This window comes from Canis lupus, chromosome 4 (assembly GCF_003254725.2).
Source record: "Canis lupus dingo isolate Sandy chromosome 4, ASM325472v2, whole genome shotgun sequence".
Classification (NCBI taxonomy): domain Eukaryota; kingdom Metazoa; phylum Chordata; class Mammalia; order Carnivora; family Canidae; genus Canis; species Canis lupus.
The window spans coordinates 76,191,523-76,206,987 of NC_064246.1; the positions used below are offsets into that span (position 1 = coordinate 76,191,523).

General features: G+C 38.9%; 1 pseudogene; it reads right to left on the reverse strand.

The window, feature by feature from the left end:
• Window positions 1-249: 249 nt before the first annotated feature.
• LOC112652669 (Golgi phosphoprotein 3-like) lies at window positions 250-789 on the reverse strand (annotated as a pseudogene).
• Between the last annotated feature and the right edge of the window lie 14,676 nt (window positions 790-15,465).

Consider the following 15,465-nt stretch of genomic DNA (forward strand, 5'->3'; position numbering starts at 1 on the left):
GGCTCTAGGGCCTGATTCCGTGATTCCGGGATCGAGTCCCTCATCGGACTCCCTGCTTGGAGCCCCCTTCTCCCTCTGCCTGTGTTTCTGCCTCTCTGTCTCTCATGAATAAATAAATAAAATCTTTTTTTTTTTTTTAAGAATGAATGAAATGCCAGTGACAGTGAAACTTTTCTCTCTACACCTAAACAGAAAGGTCTCTCATACCAGAAGTTTCTTGCATTCACACATACACAGAAAAGCTACCTATAAAACAAAAGCCAATTATACTGTGGAAAATACAAATTGCAGAAAACCACAAGTCAATAGAAGAAAAACTACTGGTTTACATGAGAGGAAGGGACTTCGCTCTGAGCCGCTACTTGGTGAACGCTGCCACCACTGCCCACAGGACCTCGTTGGTGTTGGCCTTCAGACATTCCACCTCAGGGTCTAAGTCAAGGAGCTGCCGCACTCTCTTGGTGGCTAAATCGTACTGCTCGTCCAGAAGGGGGGCGAAAGCATTCTCCAGGACGTCGGAGGCGTGTGCCAGGTAAATGAGGGCCAGCAAGCGCTTGTCCATGCGGTGAGGGTCATTCACCCATTTGTCAAGAACAGCTTCCTGTACCTTCTTGATGAGGCGCTGCTTAATATTGTTGTTGGTGAGGGGATGTGTCGTCATGTCAAAAAGTAGGAAGTTCTGTTTCTCTGTGGTCAATACGCCCTTCTCTACCAGACATTCAATCATTTTTGCATGTTTCTTAACTGGTGGTACAGTTCCAAGAGATTCCACATCTCACCTAAAACAGAAGTTTTTAAGAATTAGAGAATTTCAGGTTTATTTTTTTATACTCTTAATGTGAATGGTAAAATGTGTTCACGGTAGCTGGTGTATTTCTAGGGAAGTAGAATACGAAAAGTATTTTATGTCGGCCTGTATTCCCATAAACGTGAACTCCCTGTGGGACAGGAGTCATATTTTATTAATCTCTGTAGCTCCAGCACCAGGTATATTTTCTGCAATGTAGTATTTTGTCAATAAACCTTCATTAAAGAGAATGAATGAACTATTCCAATACACAAATTAGAATAGCCGGCTGATAGTTTTAGTATGAGGTAGGACTGAGCCAAATTCTGCATTTCAATTGGTATGAAGGTGTCAATAAATAACCAAAGGAAAAAATGAGAGGTTTAATTTTTTAAAGATTTTATTTATTCATGAGAGACACACAGAGAGAGGCAGAGACACAGGCAGAGGGAGAAGCAGGCTCCCTGCAGGGAGCCCAGTGCAGGACTCGATCCCAGGACCCTAGGATCACGCCCTGAACGGAAGGCAGACTCTCAACCCCTGAGCCACCCAGGTATCCCAAGGTTTAAATTTTTAACTTTTTGAAAGAATAATTTTAGATTTTCAGAGAAGTTATGAAGATAATAGGGTTGCCATGTGTACCACACCCAGTTTGTCCCACGCCCCAGCTGGTTTCCCCATTAGTGTGGTACTTTTGTCACAATTAATGACCTAATATTGATACATTTCTATTAACTACAGTTCATACGATATCCAGATTTCCTTAGTTTTCACTTAATATTCTTTTTCTATTTCCAGATCCTGCCCAGGTTACCTCATTCTCCTTACTTGTCATGTTTCCTTAGGCTTCTCCTGGCTGTGACAGTTCTTCAGACTTTCCTTGTTTTGAGGACTTTGACAGTTTTGAGATACTGGTTTTGAGGCACTTTGTAGATTGTTCCTCTAATGGGATTTTTCTGACGTTTTTCTCATGATTAGACTGAGATTATGGGTTTTTGGAAGAGAGACCACAAAGGTAAGGTGCCATTCTCCTCACTTCATGTCAAGAGTGGACACTATGAACATGACTTATCACAGTTAATGGTGACTTTGCTCAAGTGGCTGAAGTAGCGTTTGGCAGGTTTCTCCAGCACAAAGCTAATCTTCCCATATCCCTTTGCATTTTGGACACTTGAAAGGAAGTCACTATGTAGAGCACGCAGTTAAGGAGTGGTGAGACATGCTGCACTTCTTTGAAGGTGAGGTATTTACAAACATTATTTGAAATTGAAAGTTTTATTTCCATTACAGAATTAAATGGAAATCCTCATTAAATATGGCTGGTTGAATAAGTGTTCCTGAAGAAAATGCTTTGAAAATGAGAGCAGAAAGATTTTTGTAGAGGCACACACCTAGTAGAATAGGAAAGAAAACAATAGCAGTAAAACTTTGGACACTGCAAAATAAATGGAAAAGTGGTAGACGGATTAGTGGAGCCAAGGAAGCTAATCCTAAACTGGCAGTAGGTAAAGCAGAGAGGTAACCTACTTTACACTGTAAAGCCCCCAGGCGCAGGAATGGGCACTGGATAGCTGTGGAAATCGGCGGGAAGGAGCAGATAATGTAGGGCTAAAAATAGAGAGATTGTTTGAAAGTCTTTTTAGTAGCTAGCATCTCCAGATCTTCTCATTGGCTCTGTACAGTCAGCCCCATAAAAGAGAATAAAACAGAAGGTCCCTGGACTCAGGTACACAGGCCTAGTCAAAGGAGGCAGGCATCTCTTACTGAAAACAGGGGTATCAAAAAAATTTATGTCCTACAATTTGTGACATCTTAGTCTTCTGTTTCTTCACAATTCCTTGAACCCTGGAAGCAGGATTATCCCCTGCAGCCAAGACATTAGGAGAGATGTCTCTGAAAAATTCTACCAGCCCAATAGAAAAGAATGAAAAACACTGACAAGACAATTTCCTCAAAGAATTACAATGAAGCCCCCATTGTGTCATCTCCCATCATGGACACATATAGTTTCCAAGTAACTTTTATGGCCACTCTAAATAGGAACAAACTGCAAGGGAATACATTCGTTTGGTAAAACACCTCTAATGGTGAAACAGGGAACTCAACATAAAATATTAAAATAACAAAAAGATGTTTATAATTGCCCTAATGTGGAAACAACCCAAATGTATAGTCAATGGGTGAATGACAAAATGGGTACATTCATACAGTGGAATACTCTTTGGCAGTAAAAAAAGGAACAGACTCTTGTTGCATTCTGCTGCAAGGATGAGCTTCAAATACAACATGTGCAGTGAAAGAAAGACACAGAAGATCATATTTGTACTATTATATTTATATGAAATGTCTAGAAAAAGCAAGTGTATAGAGACAGCAGCTTATTGACTGATTGGGACTAGTTAGGAATGGAGATGAATTGCAAACAGGTCCATTGGGGGTGGTGGAAATGTTCTAAAACTAGATTGTAGTGATGGTGGAATGATTCAATGAATACACCAAACATCAGTGAATTAGAGACTTAAAACGAGTGAATTTAATGACACAAGAATTATATCCCAATAAAGCAGTTTTTTAAAAAGAAACTCAGAGAAACAAACTATGGAAGGAGAAGGAAAAAGTCATTACTGCCCTCAGGGAAATAAGAGATGGCATAGATCCATACAAGAGGAACAAGATGATAGTTTTATTTTTATTATTATTATTTTAAAAGATTTTATTTATTCATGAGAGAGAGAGAGAGAGAGAGAGAGGCAGAGAGAGAGAGAGAGGCAGGTGGAGGGAGAAGCAGGCTTCATGTAGGGAGCCCAATGCGCGACTCGATCTTGGGACTCCAGGATCATGCCCTGAGCTGAAGGCAGATGGTCAATCGCTGAGCCACCCAGGTGTCCCAGATGGTAGTTTTAAAAAGAATATATGGAGGAGAACAACAACACTAGAAAAATAAAAATTGGATGGTAGAAATAAAAACCTGAGTAGAAAGGTGGAGGACATGGTTAGGGAATCCAAAATATAGAGCAAAATGGTGAATAACTGGACAGTAAGAAAATATAAGACATTAGATGGTTGATTCAGGAGGCCTACCAGCTAAATGATAGGAGCTCCAGAAAGAGAGCAGAAATGAATGGTGGAGAAAAGTATTAATAAAATAACATAAAAGAACTTTCCAGAACATGAGCTTCTTCTCAGAAAGACCCTTAGGGTATCCAGCCCATAGAACACAAGACAAAAAACAAAAGCAAACAAAAACCCCAACCAACAATAAAAAACAAAAGACTCATTATTGTGAAATTTCAAACACTGGGAATAAACAGAGGACTCTAAAAGCCTCTGGTAGGAATGGAGGGGGCGAGGGAGGGGGGGCAGGGGGGATGGTGAGACAGATCATGAATAGAAGATTGTAAATAAGAATGGCATCAAACTTCTCAAATGGGAGGTAGAAGATAATGGAGCTAGACCTTCAAATTTATCTTTAAGATATTTTTTAACCAATAATTGTGCATTTAGCCAAACTCTCCATCAAGTGAAAGGGTAGAAAAGAAACAATTTGGACATGCAAACTCTCAAAAAATGTACTTCCCAATCATCTTTCTTAGGATGCTATTTGAAGATGTGCTCAAGTGTGGATGAATGTGAGGGCACAAGCACACCCGCACATATTCACACAAAAGGGCTCAAGTTAGAAAAAGGATACTGTGATATAGGAATTCATGGGATTGAGGAGATAGGATCCAATGAAGGCGAAGAGAATTCCTAGGGTGATGGCAAATGGAAGATCCAATGAAGTAGGAGCCAAGCACTCATAGTGGAAGGACTCTCTGGGACTGGAGTGGGCAGGTGCGGGAGGTGGAGGATGAAGATAACAATTCTTCAATCACCTAACACGTTTTGTATAACTCTGAATTGAGAGGCATTTTATACAGTTGTTGAGGATGTGGGAATATTCAGTCAGTTCTTCTAAGAAAATTAAAAACATGTTTTAAAACGGGGCAAATTATTAACTCCAGAAAAAAATACGTTATGTAAGAAAGGATATGTAATCACTGCTTAAACTGGACTACATACACACAGTCAAAATTAAGAAAACACTGAATATAGATTTAACAGATTTTTTTGACTATAATTTTTTTGAGAAGATGAGGAAGAAGAAGTGGGGATATGAGTGACCTAAAATCCTTATTATCTGTGATTGTAAATCAGAAGGAAGTCTATTCAGATGAATCAAGGGATTGCAGTATATACATATTATTTAGAAATAAAGAAAAAAATCAGAGAGAATAACTTAAAAAATTGAAATTGTATACTTGGTAGATGAGAGGATCACAAGATGAAGGGAGAGGATCGGGGCCGCTATTTTGTAAAAATCACTTTTAGTAATATTTGATCCTTTATACTATTCAAACATAACATGCTTATTAAATTTAAAGTGGATTTAATGATAATTATAGTCATTTTATAGAAAGCAAAAAAAAAGTATATTTGAAATGATATAATACCCAAAAAATAGGAAATTTCAAATTATAGTATTAATACTCAATTTAATATGCATTACATTTTATTTAATCATAAGAATTATTACCAAAAAGAAGACGTGATTTGGAAAAGCCATTTTGCACTTTATGATTTGCTTTGTAGAATTGGAGTTTTAAAATTGTGATAATTAATTCATGAAGGGTTGAGGATTTGATTCTTGCTTTCTGAGGTTTATTAATATTTAAAAGTCTGTATTTGAAGCATAAAGAACTTTATCAAATTAAAGAGTGGCAAATCATTCCCCTTTGAAGAAAAACATTATAATTTGCATTCAGATTCCTTCCTTATCTTCTAAAAAGAGTAAAAACATCATTGGTTTCAGGCCTCATTATATTTATCACCCCAAGAATTTGCAAATGGAAATTATACCCAAATGATTAATGTAATCCCGATCAGTTTTTTCTTCTAGATTAAACATATGTGCACATACCATATTGAAATATTAAGAAATCAGCAACAGTTATTGTACCCATCTGCAGTCTGAGCCCAATGATGGAACAGCCTTCCTCACTTCTATCTTCCCTCCTAACCACCTCCTTCTCTTCTTTCCCCTTTCCAAAAGTATTTACTTTGTTCCCAGTACGGGCTGGGTGTTGAGAACACAAAATATAATGAAATAAAATCTCTTCCACAGGGAAATTACGATCTGGGGCCACTTTACACAACTAGCTATAAAATAATGTGAAAAGGGAAAGAAAGAATAAAGGGTTGTGAGAATAGAGAGGACTCAGACTTTGCAGAGTGTCTGGATAGGATACACTGGGAAGAACTCTCCAAAGAGGACACTTTCTTGCTTTGACTTGGAAAGTCAGACAAGTCAGGGGAGAGAGCCTAATGCCCTCAGTGGGGGAGCAGCAGACGCAAAGCATCCAAGGGCTATCCCAGTACCTCTGCCTCCAGAGGTGATTAACTTCGGGTCCCTTGTTGCCCTGACCCCATCATTCCCCTAAAGTCACCTACATCCCCTGGGAGGACAATCAGAAGCCTTGAGGCTGTTGAGTTAGAACTGGACACGCCAGCCAGCTGGGGTGGAGGGCAGGGAGGGCTCCATGGAACAGGGAATGGCTGTTTCATTTCTAGCACAAAGAAAAATGCATTGTAAGCACATATGAATAAAGGAGTGCTCTATGAATAGTACTAAATTTGAAATTCTCGAACAAAAGGATTTTCTTCAAGTTCCAGACGATTCAGGTTAATGCAAGAGAAGACTCGACAATTTCTATATGCAAATCGGCCATGAGATGTTCTTTCTTTTAATAATTACTTATTGGGTTGCCTGCTATGGGCTGTTGTCAGTGTTCAAGGCACTAGGAATTTAAAAAAAAAGTTCTTGTGTTTGTGACATATTCTAAGAGCTTCTTTTTATTTATAGTTCATCTTTCTAGATTAAAAAAAACACCATTGCCAGAAATCAACTTAACAATTCACCAAGGCCAATTTACAGGATTTACTAACAATATCGAAGATATTTAGATGCAAATGTGAGGAAATGGTTTTTAAAAATTACAAGAAAATTTTACCATTGCCCTTACTGATACAGAATTACAAAACCGAGGGCTTCTTTGAGAAATCTGGTGATCTAGTGCCACCTTGTGCCCCAATTTCTCAATTATATGACTTAACAATAAAGAGTCTGTAGGCCTTTCCTATTTGCAGCTGTAGCAAATTCCCACAAATTCAGTGGCTTCAAAACAACACACATTTATTATTTTATAATCCTGGAGGTCATGAGTTTGTAATGTATCTCAGTGGGCTAAAACCTAGGTGTCAACAGGGCTGTGTTCCTTGAAAGCCCTAGAGAAGGGGCGCCCGGGGGGCTCAGTGGTCCAGCATCTGCCTTCGGCTCCGGGTCCTGGGATGGAGTTCTGCATCAGGCTCACCGAGGGGAGCCTGCTTCTCCCGCTGCTTTGTCTCTGCCTCTCCTCAGTGGGAGAAGCAGGCTGCATGCAGGGAGCCCTAGGTGGGACTCGATCCCGGGATTCCGGGGTCACGCCCTGAGCCAAAGGCAGACACTTGACCACTGAGCCACCCAGGTGTCCCAAATAAATAAAATCAAAGGAAAGAAAGCAGGCAGGAAAGCAGGAAGGAAGGAAAGCAAGCAAGCAAGAAAGCCCTAGAGAAGACTGTTTTCTTACCTTTTCCACCTTCTGGAGGCTGCCTGAATTCCTAAGCTGGTGGCTGCCTCCAACTCCAGAGCCAGAAATGGCCAGGAGATAAATCTTTCTGACGCTACCTCTCCTCTTGCATTTATAAGGACACTTATAATTACATAGGGCCCACCTGGGGAATCCAGGATAATCTCCCCGTCCCAAAATCAGTTGATTGGCAAACTTAATTCTATCTGCAATTTTACTTCTCCCTTGCCACATGACATAACGTATTCACAGGGTTTGGGGATTAGGATGAAAACATATTTGGGAAGCGAGGCATTATTCTGCATACCACAGAATCTATTGTGGGTTTTTTCGGGTGAAAATATGCGACTTTTTATGTTTCAATCAAATCAGTCAAGACCGTAAACTGTTCTGCCCTTATTCATAACTTGGAACTGATAAACAGAAAAAAAATCTCTTTTGACAGTGTCTGCAAAATAAGCCATGCACTTAGAAATCCTCCCAGTGAATTTTTACTTATGTTCTACTAATCTTAGCTGGAATAAAACCCAAACTAAACATATTGTTAAATCCATCTTTTTTTTAGAAAAGATTTTATTTATTTATTCATGAAAGACACACACACACACACAGAGGGAGGGAGGGAGGTAGAGACACAGGCAGAGGGAGAAGCAGGCTCCATGCAGGGAGCCCGATGTGGGACTCGATCCCGGGTCTCCAGGATCAGGCCTTGGGCTGAAGGCAGGTGCTAAACTGCTGAGCCACCCAGGGATCCCCTCGTTTGTTTCTTAAATTCCACATATGAGTGAAATCATAGGGTATTTGTCTTTTTCTATTTTGCTTAGCGTAATACTTTCTAGCTCCATCCATGTCCTTGCAAATGGCAAGATTTCCTTATTTTTGTGGCTGAGTGATATTAATATTCCATTATATATCTATACATATATGTGTATACGCCACATCTCCTTTATTCATCAGTCGATGGACACTTGGGCTGTTTCCATAACTTGGCTATTGCGGGTAATGCTGCTATAAACATCAGAGTACATACATCCTTTTGAATTAGCATTTTTGTATTCTTTGGGTAAATATCTAGTTGTACGACTGCTGGGTTTTAGGGTATTTCTGTTTTTAACTTTTTGAGGAACCTCCCTACTGTTTTCCAGAGTGGCTGCACCAGTTTGCATTCCCACCAACAGCGCCAGAGTTTTCCCCTTTCTCCACATCCTCGCCAATACCTGTTGTTGCTTGTGCTGTTGATTTTAAAGTGCTTGGGTTTTCAATAGCACCTCCCCTACCTTTTCTGGAATGTCACATACAGTGTGCTATGGGGAGGGTACATCAATATTATCCAGGTAGCTTGAGAAAGAACATAATTGCAGATTTATTTTTCTGTTGTAAAATTTTTTTACCAACTATTGGCAGGACTGACCTGGTAATGCAAATCTTTTCAGGGCCCATGTAAGGCCCAGCTTGAGGAAAGCTTCATCAAAACATTAAAACACCTCCAGCAGGATCTCCTTACAGAGTATTTCAATAAATTAGCAGTCATTTAATTACAGTGTAAGTCTTGGCAGTAATGTGCTACAGTTTTCATTGTAGAGGTTTTACATAGCTTTTGTTAAATTTTCTCGAATTATGTGAGGTTTAAGGCTTTTAAAAATACTAAGGGTTTTATTTCTTCCTTTGTAATATGTGTGACCTTTATATCTTTTTCTTGCCTTTTCACACTGGATGGGACCTCCAGCATCATACTGATGCAAGTGGTGCAAGTGAACATCTTGTCCTTGTTCACTGTCTTGGGGGAAAAGTATTTAATATCTCACCAGCAAGTGTGATGTTATCCTCAGGTCCTTCCTAGATGCCATTAACAAGAAGTACCCTTCTAGTCCTACTTTGCGAAGTGTTTTTTGTTTTATTTTATTTTTTAAAGATTTTATTTATTTATTCATGAGAGACACAGGGAGAGAGAGAGGCAGAGACACAGGCAGAGGGAGAAGCAGGCTCCATGCAGGGAGCCCTACGTGGGACTCAATCTCGGGTCTCCAGGGTCAGGCCCCAGGCCGAAGGCGGTGCTAAACCGCTAAGCCACCCTGGCTGCCCAGTGGTTTTTGTTTTAAAATCATGATGGATATTGGATTTTATCAGAGGCATTAAAAAAAAATTTATCAGTGATCATACAGGTTTTCTCCTTTGTTCTGTTAATGTGACAAATAAACATAAATTTATTTTCAAATGTTAAGGCAATCTTGCATTCCTGGAATAAGCCCACTTAATCGTGATGTAGTTAGTGCTGCTAACTTTCAAGTTGCTAAATTTCAAGTTACTAATATTTTTTGAAAGATTGTTGCACCGTGAAAGAGGTCAGTCTCAAATTTTCTTGTCTTTTGTCAAGTCTTCCACAGGGTTACATTGGTTTCATAAAATGAGTTGGAAACAGTTTCTATTTTATAAAAAAAAGTTTGTGTAAGATTAGTATTATTTCTTTCTTAAATGTTTGATAGAATTCCCCAGGGAAACCATCTGGACTTGCAGTTTTCTTTGTAGCAAAACGTTTGATTAACATTTCAAGTTTAAAAATAGAGTTACTCAGATTTCTCTTTCTTTTTGTATCATGTTGTAAGTTGTGTGTGTTTGTGTGTGTGTGTGTGTGTGTTTAAGAACCTTCTATTAATCTAACTTGTCAAGTTTACTGGCATTAAGTTGTTCATTATATTCCATTACTTGCCTTTTGTGTCTGCAGAATCTGTAGTGATATCCCTGCCTTCATTTTTTTCTTTTAAGATTTTATTTATTCGTTCATGAGAGACACAGAGAGAAAGGCAGAGACACAGGCAGAGGGAGAAGCAGGCTCCTCACAGGGAGCCTGATGCGAGAATTGAACTTGATCCCAGGACCCCGGGATCACGACCTGAGGCAAAGACGACACTCAACTGCTGAGCCACCCAGGGGCCCCCCGACCCCACCTTCATTTTTTATGTTGGCAATGTATGCTTTCTCTCCTTATTCTCATGTTCAGTCTGCAGCAAAAGTATCTCATGGCAGTGCTGTTGTTTTTCTAGGATGAGCCAAAAGGATGATCTTTCAATATGAAGAGGTAGCCCCCTCTCTTCTTCTGTTTCCCATTGGACATACACATACTTTCAGGGAAGACAGACTATACCCAGGAGATCCCTCATTTCCCAATGACAAGTTCCTTGAAATGTTTTTTTTTTTTCTTATTTTTTAAAAGACTTTACTTATTTATTCATGAGAGACACAAAGAGAGGCAGAGACACAGGCAGAGGGAGAAGCAGGCTCCATGCAGAAAGCCCAAGGTGGGACCTGAGCTGACAGCAGATGCTCAACCACTGAGCCACCCAGGCGCCCCTTGAAATGTTTTTTAGACAATTAAAATATATAAACTTTGGGGGATATAGACAAAATAGAAAAGTATCTACTTAAAATTGTTAATCACTGTGATTATACATATATTTATTTTTTTTAATATTTATGTATTTATCTTAGAGAGAGAGATAGAAAGTGCAAGCAGGAGGAGGGGCAGAGAGAGAGGGAGAGTTTTAAGCATCACTGAGTGCAGGGCCGATGCAGGGCTCGAACCCACAACCCTGAGATCATGACCTGAGCTAAAACCAAGAGTCAGCTGTTTAACTGACTGAGCCACCCAGGTGCCCCATTCAGATATATTTCAAATCAAATGCTTTATTGTGTTAAAAATATCTGGAACATAAAACTTACCATTCTGGCCATTTTTAAGTATACAGTTCAGTGGCATTAAGTGCACTCACCTTGTCATGCAACCATCACTGCCATCCATTTCCAGAAGTTCTTTATCATCTCAAACAAAAACTCCTGTGCCCATTAAACAGCTCTCTATTTGCCCTCTCCTTCCAGCCCCTGGTAACCTCTATTCTATTCTTCTCTAGGAATTTGCCTATTCCAGGTACCTCAGACAAGTAGGATCATGCAATATGTGTCCTTCTGTGTGTTATTTTACTTAGCATAATATATTCAAGGTTCATCCATGTTGTAGCATGTATCATTCCTTTTCAGGGTCAAATAATATCTTGTTATATGAATGGACCACAGTTTGTTTATCCATTCATTTTTGATGGACATTTTGGTTGTTTCCATCTTTTAACTACTGTGAATATGCTTGTAATGAACATTGGTGTGCAAGTATCTGAGTCCCTGCTTTCAGTTCTTTTGGGTATATACATAGGAATAGAATTGCTGGACCATATGATAATTCCATGTTTAACTTTTTGAGGAACTGCCAAACTGTTTTCCACAGTGGTTGCACATTTTTACATTCCCACTAGCAATATAATGAAGGTTCCAATTTCCAAAGCCTTGCCAACATCTATTTTCCTTTTCTAAAAAAATAGTAGCCATTAAGGGGTGTGAAGTGCTATTTTAGTATGGTTTTGATTTGCATTTCCCTAATGATGAATGATATTGAGCATCTTTTCATGTGTTTATTGGCTAGTTGTATATCTTCTTTAGAGAATTATTTTTATATTCTAGATATTAATCCTTTATCAGATACATGATTTGCAAATATTTTCTTCTATTCATTGGACTGTCTTTTCACTTCCTTGATCATGTTCTTTGATGTGCAAAAGTTTTTAATTTTGACAAAGTACAATATATCTGTTTTTCCTTTGTTGCCTATGCTTTTGATGTCATATTAAGATGTTATTGCCAAATCCAACATCCTGAAGATTTTCTCCTATGTTTTCATCTAAGAGTTTTATAGTTCTAGTTTTTAAGTTTTTAAGTCTTTGATCTATTTTGAGTTAATTTTTGTGTGTGGTATAAGGTAAGGGTCCAGCTTCATTCTTTTTTTTTTTTTTAAGATTTTATTTATTTATTTATGATAGAGAGAGAGAGAGAGAGAGAGAGAGAGAGGCAGAGACATAGGCAGAGGGAGAAGCAGGCTCCATGCACCGGGAGCCTGATGTGGGATTTGATCCCGGGTCTCCAGGATCGCGCCCTGGGCCAAAGGCAGGCGCTAAACCGCTGCGCCACCCAGGGATCCCCAGCTTCATTCTTTTTTTTTATTTTTTATTTTTTTTATTTTTTATTTTTTAATTTTTATTTATTTATGATAGTCACAGAGAGAGAGAGAGAGGCAGAGACACAGGCAGAGGGAGAAGCAGGCTCCATGCACCGGGAGCCCGACGTGGGATTTGATCCCGGGTCTCCAGGATCGTGCCCTGGGCCAAAGGCAGGCGCCAAACCGCTGTGCCACCCAGGGATCCCTATTTTAATTTATTTTATTTTATTTTAAAAAGACTGATTGATTGATTCATGAGAGACACACAGAGAGAGGCAGAGACACAGGCAGAGGGAGAAGCAGGCTCCCTGCAGGAACCCGATGCAGCACTAGATCCCCGAACTCTGGGATCACAACGTGAGCCAAAGGCAGATGCTCAACTGCTGAGCCAGCCAGGTGTCCCCATGATTCCATTTTAATCAAACATTTCAGATGCAACTTCAACATAGCCTATTCTGCTACAATCCTTTAAGGTGGATTAACTCATATGAGATTGGAAAGTAGGGAAATGAGGTCAGTATGCCATGGAAACTATATTGGTTCATCTGCAAAATTTCCCAGCATGTAATATTTTGTGCCACCAAGTAGAGCAGCGAGATGCAAGCATACTAGCATGATTGAATACAGTAAATACAAAGACGTAGAGTATTAAAAACAATGCCCCTTCTCACATGTTCTTTTTTTTTTCTTTTGAAGTAATTTTTCACTTGGAGGAAAGTTACAGAAATAGTCCAAAGAGTTCACATACGCTTTTTTTCTGACTTCCTCTGATTTTCACAATTCCGTGACTATTATACAATCACCAAAACCAGAAGAATAGCATCGGCATGTACTATTAACCAAGTGCAGACCTTGTTTTCTTGATCTTGATAGTTGCCTTGTGGAATGTCTTACAACTTGGGTTCATCTGTTTTCTCATGATTAGACTGGGATTTTGCATTTCTAGCAGGATTACCACAAAGGCAATATGTCCATCTCAGTGCATCACCCTGAGCCAAAGGCAGATGCTCAACCGCTGAGCCACCCAGGGTCCCAGTATGTGTTCTTTCAGTCTTTAGCATTTCAGTATCCAGTTAATATGTTTTCCTAAGTTACTTAGGTTAATTCTTTTCTTCCCCATCTCTTTCAGTATGAATATGTTAGTCATTTTTAATGTGTTTAATTTGTTGATTTGTTACTCTTTGTATTCCTTTTTGGGTTATTTTCCTGTCCTGGTTGATTTTTTAATAATTTGTGTTTTGGATATGTGAAACATTACTCCAGCTCTGAGTCAAAGCTACACACTAGGTATATTCACTCAGAGGAGTCTCACTATCTTCTAATTCCACTCTTCACCCCTTTGCTACCCACACCATGTAGGTTACCAGTCACTTCCCTTCAGTTTCTGATGTATCTTTCATATATATCATGTATATAAGATGCAGGTGTATTTTCTCATATCTCCTTTCTTATGTGGAGGGTAACAAACATACTACACTTTTCTATACTTTGCTCCCCCCCGCCCCTTCACTGCCTCTTCTTTTTGGCTCAATTTGGTGATAGGCTCTATTTTTGATTTAATACTCAGTTTTCACCATCTTTGTGCATTTTGCTTTTGTCACCACATCCTGGAAGCCCCACTCATTCTATTTCCTTCTATAAAACCACTCTCACCCTCCCCCCCTTTTTAAGGGTAAGATTCTAATCTTAGTGTGGTCTTTCTTTATTAAGTATTTGTCATTTCTTACTATACCAATAATTCATACTGGATTATAACCCTTTAAAAAATTATTTTGTTAGAGAGTTGTAGAGGCTTTGAGGTCCTGCTTCAACACTTCCCCTCCCCACCCATACACCCTGTTTTTCTAGTGTGCAAGTTTGCAGAAGATAAGGCTTTTGCAAAAACACTTCTATCAGTGGTTTTATTATTACTTTTTGAGTCTTCTAACACATTTTATTTTTTTTTCTCTAACACATTTTAAGAGTGTATCAACTTCAATTCCATCTAAATTTTCAAAAAAAAGCACACTTTTGATTTTGTATGTGAGACTGTTATTGGAAACTTCATTCTGAGCCAAGTACCCATGTACTATTTGTTATATACACAACATAACCATTTACTGTATTTTTTCCAAAAGCTGTTTATAACATCTTGCAATTGGGAAGCCATCCTGTTGGAATAAACAGTGAATCTGTGTACATTTCTTTACCTCATTTTTTATGAAAACCAATTCATCCCATAAGCATCTAAAATTATTCAAACTTGGGACGCCTGGGTAGCTCAGCAGTTGAGTGTCTGCCTTTGGCTCAGGTCATGATCTCAGCGTCCTGGTATTGAGTCCTGCATCGGACTCCCTGCATGGAGCCTGCTTCTCCCTCTGCCTATCTCTCTGCTTCTTTGTGTCTCTCATGAATAAATAAATAAAATACAATAAAATAATTCAAACTCATCTAATTAAGGAAATTCAAGCCAAGATGCTACTGCTTGATAATTAGTGGGTGATGGCTCAACTTTTGTTAATGAAAGTCTTCATTAAGGTCAGCAAAGGGTGGGTTTGAGATGTTTGAATGGGCATTCTGACAACAAGACTTCTCCTTTGGCATGTTTAATTGTGATGTATAGTGGGCATTCTTGCAGTTTAAGATGGCACTTTAAAAATAAAATTCTCTCCTGATGACTTGCACCCTGCCACTCCAGCAGAGAATCAGCAAAACCTGTAGGGTCTTATTTGGAATTGACATTTTCTATTGTAATTTCATTTCTGTTTATTTTTAAATCTTTTTGTTTCACTATAAAGGAAAGATGATGATACTCAGTTTTAAATGTTAGAAGTGTTTTTAAAAAGTTGCTTTGTTACAATAAAATGAAGCATGAAAAGTCCTCACCAGGTGCAAAGGGAAGAATAGCTAAAAGAGCTTCTCAACACTGGTGATAATGATGCTAATATTATTTGACTAGGGTAGAGCTTTTAAGCTCTACTAGGCATAAAAATTAA